This window comes from Haliaeetus albicilla, chromosome 27 (assembly GCF_947461875.1).
Source record: "Haliaeetus albicilla chromosome 27, bHalAlb1.1, whole genome shotgun sequence".
Classification (NCBI taxonomy): Eukaryota; Metazoa; Chordata; class Aves; order Accipitriformes; family Accipitridae; genus Haliaeetus; species Haliaeetus albicilla.
The window spans coordinates 19,174,222-19,188,878 of NC_091509.1; positions in this window are offsets into that span (position 1 = coordinate 19,174,222).

The window sequence follows — 14,657 nt, forward strand, 5'->3', positions numbered from 1 at the left end:
CTGCAGGACCAAAGAACAGCAACAGGGACGGAAACGTTCCTCGGGGCATGAGCCCAAATACCCAGAACTCCTGAAAGATTTAGTGAGCTCTGATACAATAGTCACCGTCACCATGCTCCCTATCAAGACTGCAGTACGTATGGGGCACAGTGGAAAATCTTCTGGTTGGTAGAAAAAGGGAGGGTTGAGTAATCCAGCACTGGCCCCTAACGCTGCAGGGTGGGAACTGGTCCCAGCCAATGTGCCCTGGGCTCCACCACACCCCTGCAAGACGGATGCTCAACCTCCCTGGGGCACCTTTTTTCCAGGTCATGTCCAAGACCCCTGGGGAAAAATGTCAGGGAACTCCCCATTTTTTCTCACGCTTCATTTGGTTTAACCTCGCCTGGGTCTTGTGGACTTGGTGGCTCACCAAGGCACCAAAGGGGTGGTCACAGGGAAGCAGGGAGCAGCCTCACCTTGGAGAAGCACAGACCGCTTCCTTGGCAGCCATGACTACTTGAAAGAGTCATGAAATCATGGTTTCAGGCAGGAAGACCAGCTCTGGGGCTCAAATTTTGAGTTCATTTGTACTGAACTTCTGCTAACAGTCATAATTAAGGATTGCAGACCGTTGCCAGGGACGTGTGCAAAGAACCCAGTAAAATCCAACTGTGTCAAGGTTTGGACTCATGCAGTCATGGACCATTTCAGGAAAGAATGCATCTAATGGAATGAAATGGTAGAAAAGGAGAAAAAGCAGGTGTTGCTTTTACACAGCTCTCTGAACACACTGAGGGCAATAAGCAAAATACCGATGACAAGATGGACCTGCATGTGGAGATGTACTTGGAAACGAGGACTTGAACTACCTTAGATTATCTTTGCCTTGGTCTCTTGCCTTGGAGCACTACAAAAGAGCAGCAAAGCACATAGCCTTGAAGATCTTGAATGTCAGCTTGGACACCAAGGTTATGCTCAGTTCTTTCCAGAATCTCCACAGGATCATTATCCTTTCCCCTTTTTTTCTATGGAGAGTGCTGGAAACCACTTAAAAGCGTGTGTGCTGAATGTGTGTGATCAGATCGAAGCTTTCCAAGTGAACTGAGCGCTGGCAACACAATCCAGGTTGAGAGCAGTGGGAATTGCTCTGCTCCATTTAGTTAAGAGTAGAAGAGCACCACATCAGTAGTACAAACAGCCCTGCATCCCACTGCCAGGAATCTCTGCAGGCTAAGGAAGGAAAAAAAAGAGAGGCTCAAAAGAAGCCATGCACACACTTGTGCCCCGTGCTATGGCAATATCTGGTTCAAGCCATTTTAATCTGTCCTTGTCCTTCATGAATTAGAACTTACAGGCTGATCTTCTTTCTGTCCTTGGGGTCTTGTTCACTCTGTCTTGAAAACAAAGGGACCTGTTGTCTTCAGAGAGACCCTGCAAGCTCCCACACAGCACAGAACAGTGCAAGTAAGTAACTCCACAGAAGTCAGCAGGTAAAAAGCACCAAAGAGATTGCAGGTCGAGGGTATTCAACCACACTCTGCACTTCAAAACGCTCAACAAGCCATACTAGCCAAGCTTTATAATTTTCATAAATCTTCTGATTTAAGCAAAAGCAAAGTTTGGCTTTCTGTTCCTCAGAGCAGATCCAAAATATAGAGAGTTACACTGAGCAGCTTCAAATCCATATGGAAGGGAAGCTCCTGGTTTTGCACCGCATGATGGCGAGAGCAAAGCAAGTGCTAAACAAAAGCCACTGACCTACTTTTTTCTAACAATGGTAAAGTCATCTCACTTACCTTCTGCTCTTCAGATTGCACTGCACACATATTTGAATCCTCTGAGGTTAGAGCTGATATTGTTCACTGGGGCAGCTCAGATTTGGGTCACAGCAGGGTTTTTAATAAAGCAATAAGAAATTAAAGTATATCCTGAGAAATAAAAAACTGTATACTTTTATCATCTGAAAATGAAATTAATCCAGTATGAGAGAAACCTGGGAATACTCTTGTAACACCAGCAGCAGCTACCGCAGAGCATTTTGAAAGGGGATATGGTGACATCCATTTTACTGATGGGCTCCCGAGGCAAAAAAAAGGCAAGAATTGACAGTCCACACTCACCCTGGAGAGCAACCAAATCCGGGGGCTTTGCAGGTGTAAAACCACTGCAGAAGATTGACACATCCTCCTCACCTTACCAGAGATCTGTGGAAGTTTTCTGGAGCAGAGCTGTGTAACTTCTATGGCATCAGTGATGGGAATGAGACTATGTCAGTATAAAATTAGTATTAGTGATAGAAGAGTTAAGCCTGGTAGGTAAAGGACTTGAAATTCTTGTCTCTGTTCTGCCTGCCAGCATGAGAAACAAAATGGTCAAAAAGTATGAAATTCAGCTTTTTAGCTACTTTTGGCTAAAAGAGTGAATTTTGAATAAGGAATACTATATCTATTAAATAATTAATGTAGGTCTTCCAAATAGTCATGGAGCTGGTGGCACTTGGGGATTTTTTGAATACCACTGGACATTTTTCACTCGGATTTTAAGTTTTCCTGGCAAATGACTTAAAAGTTCATGAAATACTTCCATTGCACTGAAATGGCACTAAGGAGGAGAAGTGCACATTTCTCAGCCATCCGCTCGCCTGGACGAGGAGCAGGGCTGACCTCAGCCCTGACTGGACCAGGGTCGGTCCCTGAGGGAGGACAGTCAGGAATTTTCACATCCCGGGTGCTTCCAGCCATCACCCGTCTCCTTATGTGACGCTCCCCATTTTGGGCACGCATTCAGCCTGGGACACGGAGCTCATTTCCAAATTGGCTCCAATACCTTATTTCCTCATTGGTGCCATAACAGCGAGGCATTCCTTATGGTGCGCTATTCTTCTTTTTGTTTTTTTAACGTTATTAATTGTCCTCAGTGACAGTTCTAAAGAGTTGGTTGGTTTTTTCCCCTCTGATAAGACAAACGCATTTGAATCGAACAAGCCTTGACAAATGCTGGAGATACACGCTGCACCGAAATAATGAGGGAGCTCTTTAATACAACACCACAATATGTATGGGCAAGTTGTTGCACTGGAGCAGTATGAGCTTGTCAGATCACAGTGAAACAGTATTTATTGAAAGAATAGGTACAAGGAAGGAAAGCAGAAAGTATTCTGCTGTACAAACATGCGACTGAGCAAAACCTTTGGAAAAATAGGACACATGCAACTTCAAGCCATTTTCTGTACAAAACTGCCTGATGTCAGTAAAATTGCCCACAATAAATTGCAATCTTTTCTTGCAGAAGAGAAAAATGCAAATTAAGTCCCAAATTTAGTCAGGTCCAGATGCATAAAACAGAGAGAATCAACAGCTGTCAATAGTTGTTATTTATTTGACTGCAAACCATAAACCTGAAAGAAGTAAACCAAAAGGTCATGGCATGATGTTTGGTAAAATACACAGGCTTACAGCAAATTTAGAGAGAAGTGTGCAGAGTTACACTTCTCAAATGAGTGAATGACTCGCAATTAACTTGTGTGCATTTCTAATAATATTAATTTGCTAAAATCAGGAAAAGGAAAGTGTGACAGCAGCCCTTCACAGCCAGTGTGTGTACGTAACACAGGTGACTGACTTGGAGCATAGGGCAGCATGAGTCACACTGTCGATATAACTCCTCAACTTGATAATTATAAGGAGGTGCCAGGTCTGTGCTATTCCAAGCATATTTTGAAGGGTTAAACGCTTTCTGGCCTGACAGCTGACCTCCCCGCAGCACTGGCTGGAGTGTGCAGAGCTGTGTCCGTGACACCGAGCATTTCTGCCGTGGGCTGGCTGCATTATGGGAAGGAGCGATGTTCCATCTCCAGCTGCAAGCCTCCTCTTCCACCACCCACGACACGCAGGACCGAGCCTGTGAAGCTCTGCCTGCCTCGTGTCCCTGGCACCACCGTCTCCCTGAGCGGTGGTGACAGCCCACGATGCTGCCCGTAGCCCTTGGCGGGTGTTTCGGTGTCAACGGGTTTGCAGGGAGCTCCTGGCCTTGTTCTGAGGGGTTAGCGACGAAAAGCGGTGAAATGGGGCTTTCCGAGAGCACGCCTTGTCTGGGCTTCACAGGGACGTTGAACGCAACGAGCTCCCACCTATGTCACCACCACCAAAATGAGAGCTGGCCGCTATGCTGGAAGGAAGGTCGGCCACTCCGTTTCACAGCACCTTGGCAAGGGAGCTACAAATTTGTAGCCACCTGCCTCAAGAGGAGGTGCTGGCAGGAGGGATGGATTCTCCTGGAGAGGGGCTCTTCTCCAGCACGCTGACCGCGGACATCAGCCGTCCCTTAGCGATGTACAGGTGGTGGTTTGCAGTGAGTCCTCCCAGGCTGGTTTGGTTGGACCAGCGAACTCCAACACGGCCTGATCCTGCTGGTTTCTGCCTCCAGAAGGAAGATCAGTGCCCTGCAGTCATCACCAGCGTGATGCTGAGTGTGACGTGGCTGCTGCCGCTCTGAGCCAGGGCTCAGTCTCCCCTCCCAGCCCAGATCCCCACTGGTTTCACGCAAGATACGACAGTCTCACCTCCAGAGATAATTTCTGGAAGGCAGAGAGCATCATCCATAGGCAACTGAAGGTGTGACCTTGCCCTTGGGTCTCTACCTGCCCCAGCACACCCCTCCTCTCACCTCACGTGCTGAAGAAGGCAGCAGACAAAAATCCCACTGCAGAGTCCTGCAGTCCAGCGTTAGCACAGCAATCCTGGAGGGAAAGGGCTTGCTCGGAGCCAGCCGCCCCGCTCCCATTGTACAGGGCTCCCAGTCACCTGCTTGCTCTTGCTCTTGTCATCGCTGCAGGCGCCGCAGGTCAGGGGAAGATGATAGCTGCAACCCAACACAGAAATAATTAACTGCAGTACACCAAGGGGAAAATACCATGATGACTGCAATGAGCATCAAGACCCTGCAGCCTGAGGCAGCCCAGCGTGTCAGGAGAAGGGGAGCAGCATCCCCGCGAGAGCTGCCACTCAGGGCTCTAATTTGTTGTGGCCGGGCAGCCCTCTCCCGGCCTGCCCTCTGCCCGCTGTCAGAAAACAGCTCCGGGTGTAAATTTACACTGGGAGGAATTAGCAGCCAGCCTGTCCTGGGCTGGAAGGAGGCGTTTCGGGTTTCACAGCTGCGGCTGCTGGGTGATGGGAGCCAAGTGCTGGAAAAGAGGGACTCCGCACCTCGCGGCGTCTTCCCGTGGCCACCGAGCCCATGGTCAATCTGCGGGAGGGCTCCGGAGAGAGCACTGTTGGGCAGGTGCTTCTCTAAATGCCGACATCCTGGGATTCTTCTCCAGCCACCAGCTTTGACACTAGTAATCCTACAAATAGCCTATGGGGTTTAACTTCTCCTCTGGGTAAGAAAAAGACTTGAGAAGATGAAAGCTGTGGAAAGATGGATCTCTGCAGCAGCTTGGCAAGTCCTGCTGCCCAGGGAAGGGGGAAAGAGGTGGCTCCTGGCTCCCTTTTCCCTGGGATGAAGGAGGGGAGCTGAGAAAGGGTCTGGAAGAAGAAAGGCAAAGCAGGTTGAAAACACAATTTGGTCCAAGCTTGGCTCCATCTTAAGAAGCTGCGGGAGACAGGAAAGGAGCACCATAAGGTGTGGGAGGGTGACAGCCTGGCCAGGGCATGGGGACCGGTGTGTGACCCGAAGGACACCTCAGGGGGACATCCCTGTCCACCCAGCTCTGCAGGGGCTGTGTGGGGAAGACTGCATCCTGGCCAGAGCCCCTCACAGCAGAACAGTGGTGGGGAAGGGACTGGGAAGGGGTTTGGAGAAAAGCGGAGGACCACGGTAAGGCAGTTGGGATGGAGGGGGTGGGCTGATTTCTAAGGAGAGGTTAAAAGAGACAAATACTCCTAGCTCTGCTAGGAGACGACTAAGGGGACATGATAACAGCCTACAAGTATTTGGAGGCTGTAAACATCAAGGAGGGAGAAGAATTATTTACAGTTATACATGGGGCATAACTAAGAGCAATGGGATGAGATTAAGAAAGGAAGGGTTTAGGCTGAATATCAGGAAATATTTCCCAATGATGAAATGTGTTAGGCTGCTGAATAATCCTTCCAGGGGAGCCATGGGAGCACTGCAGTTTAGATGGTTACGACTACCCATGACTAAACCCTGGGCTATGTGCTGCCAGGCGTAATGGATAATGTAATTTCTGTCTCTGGCCTCCAAGGTTATTTCCTTTCCGTCTCTACAGGAGGAATACCTTATCAAGTAATACATGTTTCTAACATGATGCTCCTTTTGTCAGACAAAAGAGACTCCCAGTTCCCAGCCCTGCCAGGAGTGTCACTGCAGTCAGCGGATTAGGGATGTGCCCTGCTCTGCAGGTCACGCCTCTTGCCTTTAGGGCACAGTCATTTCTCCCAGATTCCAACCAAAACAAATACAACCTCAACTTAAAAAAAAGAGTGGAGCTGGATAATTTTACACTGGTTTTAAATTTGCAGTTAGATAGTGTGAAATGGAGAAATGTAAAGGAAACTGATCCAAATGAAGTGCTGGGGGAAAAAAGGGAGTGGGAGCATTGCAAGCTCACAGCTAATATCCTTGTTCTTTTGCTGCCTCTTTTGTCATGAGAGGGACCTCGACTGGCTTCAATGCAGCATCGAAGTACGCCTTCAGTCAAATCTAGGAAGCTTTTGTACCCCCCAAAAGCTGTATTCCTCCAGAAAACAAGATTTCCATCCAGCCTTGATGAGGAACAGTCAGAGACACCCAACAAGGAGGAAGGCATCTGGGAAGAGCCATCCATCAGGACCTGACTCGCTGCATTTGCATTTGTAATTAGGGGATTAGAAATGCTCAGCAGCAACATTAGGTGGTAACAGAACTGGAACAATATCACCTTTCATAGCTCTTGCGAAAAGCATCAGGTGCAAGCCCTCAGCAGCAGCGGTGGCAGCGGGGTGGCAGTGGGTTGGCAGGGCTGGGACACACGGACACAGGGGATGAGAGGACAGGGCAAACACACACGTTTCCTGAGGGCAGGAGTGCTAAACCTTCACAGTTGTACCACGTTTCTCCCGTTTGTTTATGGCAGGCAGCAGGAGAGCAGTACAGGTCTGAGCTCCAGCCTTGAATGGAGATGCCCAAGTGATGAGGATGGGTGATGAGGCAGTCAGGGAGAAGTGGCATTTCTGACTCTTTCGGAGCCCCAAGGCTGGGACGTGGTGGGAGGAGGAGGACTAGGGAGCTATAATAAATAAACACTCTTTAATACTGGATCCCAGGGGTAATAATCCATCAAATCCTAAAGGTTTGCCCTGAGCAACTACCCAGTTTATGTACAGTGGGTTACTTCCTTTGTACAAAATCTCTCATGCATCCTTATTTCCCATATACTGTTTCACCTCATGTTATACCTTGTAATCTTGGCTTGTAACACAGTTTAGAGTTATTATATGTCACATAAGGGTTGAAGTTTAAAAAAACCAAACCGCAGCTCTGCTCAGACGCACCGTAGCAATGGGAGGAGTGAAACACTGATGTAAACCTCGGGAATGCTTTTCCCACCTGCAGGATTTAATACCAGCAATTTCGATATGTGTGAGCCGTGACCGAGGACCCCAGCACACCAGGGAGGAGCTATGCAGGGACATGCTGGTATGCAAGAGCAGAAACCACAGGAGGTTTCTCATGGCAGAGTGCCGGTATGGCCGTGGCGTGGAAAAGATCGAGCAGCAGCAGTTCTGCAGGCGCTATCAATGAAGAGGATGAGGCTCTTTTGAAGAAGTGTATCTAACATTTCATGATGTTTTAAAGCTAATGAAGACATAACGATGTGGAAGCAAAGGGTTTGCTGTTCAGGATGGGCAGGATTGGAGCACGTGGTGCCCAGCCGGTCCCCGCATCCCAGCACACACGCATCCCGGCTGCACCGCAGAGCTCCGGCACGGCAGCTTCTCCCACTATCAGATGTGAGTCACTGCCAGAGGCAGGATACCAGACCTGATGAACCAGAGGTCTTATCCGGTATGGAGGATCCAAACTTCCAGTGTTTACTTAAACATGAAGCAGAATAAACTCTGGTCCTTAAAACTAAACATCTAAATGCACTCGTTAATCCGGAGATGTACAGTAAGCAATTATACAAACACACCTTAAATGTTTTTTGGCAATTTTTGCAGTTCACCCAGAAAGACGTGTCATCTTTCAAAACACAAAAATCCAACTCCCCCAAGTCAATGGGGAAGTGTTCTGCTCTTGTCCTTTGCAGGTACCAAAAGGTGAAGCAAGAAAGGCCCCAGCCAGGTACATCTTCACACAAAACATCAACCGCTACGAACAGCACAGAGACGAAAGCACCACTGTGAGCAGGATGTGCAGGTGGATTTTCTCTGCAGGCTGGGTGAGACAGAGGAGGATTAAAATACCTGACACCCTCGTGCGCGGTGCTCGATTTTATGACCAGGAGCCTAAGCCTACAGTTTTCCATCATAGCCATGTGTGATCTCTTTTTAAAAAGACTCCACTCCAGCCACACCATTGAAATACTGTTCAAATACATTCTGAAAGATTTTTTTTTTAATTTTTTTTCCTGAAAACATGGGCAGTTGCTGAATTTAATGTTTTGTAGAGTAAAACCACAAGGTTTCACTCAGTCGTCATCTATAATTATGGTAGACACTAAAAAATATCCCTCGAAAGTCCCAATACACACAGAGCCAGACCAGATCCTCCAAGTTTCCTCCACACGCAAATCCTCCTGAATAACAAATATTAATATATAGTAAATAATAATTGTAATACTTAGCACTTCCCGCCCATAGATCTCACGGTATTTCATCGAGCTGGATGAATGCCTTTAATTCTCTTGCTCACAGGCAAATGAGGACTTCTCTTCTGCAAACACTTTCTACGCAGGTGTTTAATTTTAACCTTATACCTAGTTTTGGTGATTACATTGTGGTCAGCCCAGTCATTGGGAGAGCTCCAGGTTAGTCTTCTTCTGTAGACATTCCCTCTGGGAGAGCAAAAATGCTAAAGGTGTTTTTAATATACACACATGGACATTTCATCTGCTTTCTAAATGCCAAATATTTGCACCCAAACTCATTCATTTTCTTGCTCTTCCGTTGCTATGAGCATCTTCGGTTTAGTGTAGTCATGTTTCAGCAGGAGAGAGCTCAGCCCTTTCATGCCTTTGGAGAAAATGTATTTACATCATGTTCTGTATTTGCAGTGGCCAGAAATGCCTTTCCTCTCCTGACCCTGGGACGATTCCAGCCCTGCTCCGAGAACCGTCCGGCTTTGCCCTGTGCAAACAGAGAATAAAAACGTGCCCGTGCCCTGTGGCATGGACAAGCCGGTCTCTAGAAAGGGTCTATCATCATTTTCTCTGCACCGTTAAAACAGGCACAAAAAATCCGTCTGCCTTGCACCAAAACACCCTGCTGATTTTGAAAGCAGGCAGAGGCATGATGGTGAAAATCCTTCTTCTGTGCTGCTTTGTCTTCAGGGGTAAGTGCCCTTGAACTTTTGCTGCTGATCATGGTAAATCAGAGATGGAGACACCAACAAGACATCTGCTGTGGGCCAGAAAGCTGGCGATCCAGCTTTGAAACCGTGGCCTAAACCAGAGAGGTCTCAGGAGAGCAGAAGTGTGGTGGTGCGGGCATTTTTGGCAGGATGATGTCCTCTGGCCCATGAGGAGAGCCAGGGTGGGATGGCAGGAGGAGCACCGCGGGTGCACAGGGAGCTCTTCGAGGAAGCTCATGCGGTGCAAAGCTTTTGAGAATAACAAGATCCAGCAGGTCTTTACACGTGCAACTACCAAATCCACCTTGAGCATCCTCAGCCTGGCGCCTAGCTCTGCTGTAAAACACATAAAGGTGTATAAAATGATGTTTTGTCACGTCGGCTCCACCAGCCGCTCTCAGGCTCCCTCTGGAAGCCGCCTCTCCTTTCTGCCTCACTGAATTCAGCAGACCTCAGGGATATGTTTAGCAATTAAAGAGATCATCTAAATACAGCTTTGCAAGGTAGGTCCGTGAGTAATGAGATGTATATTGAGAAATCAGCGCAGAGCTGGTTGCATCCTCCCGTGTCCCTGGAACCGCACAGAAAATACAAATTCCCTCGGCAACGCCAGCCTGTGTTTAACCCCAGCTTCCCGCGCTGGTGGGGGATGCGCTGGTACTGAGCACGGAGAGGGCAAAAAGTGGCAGCAGGAGGGGAGCCCACCGGCCCCCGCTCCCCCGGTGACAGCTCAAGGCTAACGCATGGCAGCCTCCCCCTGAAGGAGCACGCTCTCTTCGGTTTAATCCATCCCTGCAATTAGGAGGTAATAACTCTGGTGGGAAAAATGTAACGAAATAGTAAGCCATCAGTTTTCATTTGTATGAGGCCCTGTGTGTGCTGCCAGAAAGCGCTGTCCGACATATAGCTCCTGCCAAATAATGTGTATTTACCTCATTTCTACTCACAGGCCAGCGTGGTCACCTATAAAGATTAATGCTTGGGACCTGTGCACAGAGTGGAGATGAGTTTCAGATGGATCATCAGGCACTTAAATAGTTTTAGAACAACTTTGGAAGTCATTAATCATAATAGATAGAGCAATAATAATACAGGACCGAGAAGGTCCCACGGGGCTGGAGAGGAGGCAGTCCTGGCTCTAAGAAAGTCTTGCTCCTCGACACTCTTTAACATCAGGAATGAAGAGTGGTCGGGCCAAAGTCCCTTCTCCCGCCTCTCACCGTGGCCCAAAGCCAATCCCTGGGGAAGAGGGAGGAATAAAGTACATACCCAGTGACAGGTCCCCAGAATACTGCACATCTCTGCCCTCAGCCATCTCTTCATGAATGAGCACAAACTTACCCATAAATATATGCTTGGTCCCTGTTAAGGCCAAAGCTAAATGCTTCTCAACTGAAGGGAGACTTGGGTATCTATATTTATATTATATCGGGCCTAAGAAGCTGGTTTAACTAAATGCCAAGGTCTAATAGATGGCACATTAACTCCAGTATGACACTCAGACATTGCATGAGCTAAGACACTGCTGTGCTGTCAAGGCACAGATGAACAATACTAAGCACAGCGGAGTATTTGGAATCAGATGTAACAACTGCTTTGTGAGAACAGAGGAGGCGTGTGTGTCAGTTTGAAGGTATATGTGCCATTTATCACTTTCCCCCAAAACCTATAATGCATGGAATAAACTGCAGCAGAGATACTTGGATCCCTGTCTAGACCTTAAGTAACTTTTCACTAATGCCCAAATCCCCAAGATCCTCTTCTTTGGCAGTAAGCCCTCAGACAGATCTCTAGAAAGTTGTTAAATATGTTGCGATTTAACTGGCAAGTAAACAGCTGACCACAAACTGCAGAATCAAAAATCCTGCTAGTGCAAAGATGAGAAATACATCAGTATTTCGTTGATTGAGATCTACTCCCATTAATGTCTACTTTGTATAAGGAAACATCTCTAAATGCCGTTCTTGAAGAATAACAAGCAGTTTTATTGGAGTAAATGTGGCCTTTCCAGTTGTCACAAACAGGGCTATAATTATTTTTAAAGGCCTAAGAGAATTAAACTAAGTATTACCACCCTCTACAAAACTTCGTTTGTTTGTTTTTGTTTGTTGTGGGTGATCCTTGGTTTGCAGCTTGTTAGCAGCGTGTCACCAGGGAATAAACACAACCACACACACAAAAGAAATCTCTTTCCCAACATCTCCTTTCAAAGCATCTTGCCCGCTCTGTGTGCTGCTAATTGCCGATGTACACAATTGCTGCAGCTTTTTTTGTCGTTGCATAAATGTCACCATTAGCGGTTGGGGATGCATAAATATCGTGTTTGTTTATTACTTAAAGATGACAATGATGATAAATTCAGTGACTTAAAACGAGAGAAGGGATTTCCTTGCCACAACAAGTATTTTCCGTGTTACCATCTAACCACCAAGGCGGCAATAGACCCCTCGTTTTGTCCACAAAGAAATCAGGTCTAGCATTATCGATCCAGTGTGGCTACTGCAGCCTTTCACAAGCATGATCAAAATGCCAATAAACTCTGCTCTTTTATGGCTTCTTCCATTTGCCTAACACCTTTTCCTGCCTTAACCTGCCGACGCCCTGGGGGGAGGTCGGGGTAGTTGGTTGCAGGCACATAAACCTCATAGGACTTGCTGGAATCACACCAGGAGGCTGGGCAGGGCTGGAAAGAGGATTTCTCCCAGTCCTCATACTTAATTTTCCTTGCTCCAGCGTGCTTTTTGCTTTTCGCAATGATCTGCGTAAACTCACGGATATGTTTTCTAAGTGATGGAGCTGCTCTGCCTTTTCCTTCGCCGCTGTTCATCTTCAGTGATGCCGGGCTGTGGATGAGGTTAGGAGGGACAGGGACAGCTCTGGGTCCCATCCTGCTGCTCTTACCATAAATCTGAGGGGGGGGACTTCTTCCAGTGGGGAATAGGAGTGAAGCAGGGAGGGGACTGAAGTGCTGGAAATATTACCCTGAATGGATGATCTTGCAGGTCTGACTCACACAAACCTCCCAGCGGAGTGAATGGGAGGGCTGCTGGACTCGAATATAAAGGGAAAATTTCAGTATTGACTCCCTTCCCCCTGTACGGTTAGGTCTGTCTTGGGAAGGACAATATTTTCCAAACAATTTGTCATTTTTTTTTCTGAGCTCTCCTTTCCATTTGGCTCCAAAACAAATGTGCGTGCACAGAAAGAAGCTTATTCCTTTACAATTTGCCTCTTCTGGGAAGTTTAGAAACGTTACAATCCAGTCATGTTCCAAACATCCCTGTTTCTCTCAAAGAAGCAGTGTGGCCTCTTAGACACTCTTCCAAGGATGCACTAACAGGGAAGGCTGCAAATAAAGGAATGGATGAGCTTGGAGAGTCATTTCTTCACTATATTTGGAAGTACAGAGAGACTTTCTTTTAATGAATGTTTGTGATGATTAGAAAAAGCAATTGCAAAGGGTTCTTCTGTTTGTGTAGGAACAATTTATGCCACCATCATGCGGAATATGAGCTTGGCTGTGGAAACAATACTTTTTGGAAACCGGGTTGGGTTGGAGATGATTCGACGCTGGTTTGGTTGGTGGCAGGAGGGTCACCTGGCGATGAGGTGCCCTTCCCTCCCCACCCCCAGCAACACTGTGCGCTCCTCGGTGTCTTTTGGGCACAAGCCCCGGTGCGTTCTTGGCACCTGAATCCTTCTGATGTCTTCGCTGGAGGAGAAGTTTTACGATGGCCATCTTTTAAACTGGAAGCTGAAGCACAGACGCTGAGACAAATTAATCCTTCTTTGGATCAAGGGCAAAGGAAATAACAAGACTTAGGCACCTACAGAAAGATTTACACTCAGTTTCCATTTCCACCTTATTTCAGGCACCACATCTCAAAGTTCACTCCTACATCTTGCCTCAAAGCTACATATTTTTTTTCTAGTACCCGCAGCTTGCAGTTAGTGCCTGGCCAGAGGTGTCTCAATTTGACTGACTTACATGAGTGAAGAGCTCGGACATGCTTCCAGCCCATCATACCCGTTCAGCAAGGATTGTCTCCTAGGTCAGGAGGGATGAAGTCTATACATAATCTGTCCTTGCAGCCCAAAGGCCCACCAGCCATCCCTAGCCCCCCGTTTGCCTCCCCAGAGCTCTTCTGATCCCCCGCGAAAAGGGAGATCACTCAGAGCTTCTCCCTCCAGAAAGAGACTCCTGGGTCAGGGGATATTCTGGCATCCATACCTGATCTTTATGGGGGAAGGATCCTGGGATCCATGACCTATGCTGAACACGGGCAGGATGTTCTCAACATTTGCTGTATTCACCTGCTCGTAGTCATGACTCAAATTACCTGAAAACCTCGCAGCAATTCAACGTCCTGGAGGAGTTTCCTCAGCACCCATCCGAAGACCAGGGCAAAGCCTCTCCCAGTGCCAAGCGAGCTGTGCCCCGGTGCTGGGGACATCAGGGCCATCCGCAAGACTGGTGGCACCCAGGGGTGTCCCCCCCTGCTCCTCAGGCAGGCAGGCAGCCTGGGAAGCTCCCCTCCATCCTCAGCATGTACACATCTGCTGGAGGAAGACTTTTCTCCTAATGACACATCATTAAACATTGATTTAAAGACAATCATCTTCCCTCTCTTTAATTTCACAGCACCTTTAAAACAGCTGTTAGGCTGCAACGGGGACGATCAGCCGAACAGGAAACGCATTGTTAGCTCCTAGCATTAAAACAGTAGAATGCATTAATTTATGAGCTCCTACTCCTTCTCCAAACGTTTTATTATGTTAATATCACCTTGATGTGCTTGGTAGGCCCCGGTGCCAAAGCCTCTTTCACACAGTATGTGCCATCCTAAATTACAGGCTGGGCGCCTCCTGGAACTGCCTTTGGAAAACTGGAGTAAACCAGCAAGCACTAAAGTTAATATTATCTTACAGACTAACAACCAGCTAATGCTCGACATGTGAATCCCATTTACTTCTTCTCTCTATAACAAATGGCAAGTGTGGGACTGGACTGTTCCTGATTTTATGCTATTTATCTTTCTGATCCATTCCATATTCGTTGTCCTTGGTTTTCAGCTACGGCTATAGCCTCTGTGTGTGTGTGTGTGTGTGTGTATGTGCAAGTGTGTGTGACCCACTCGACTTAGGAAAGCACAAGGCAC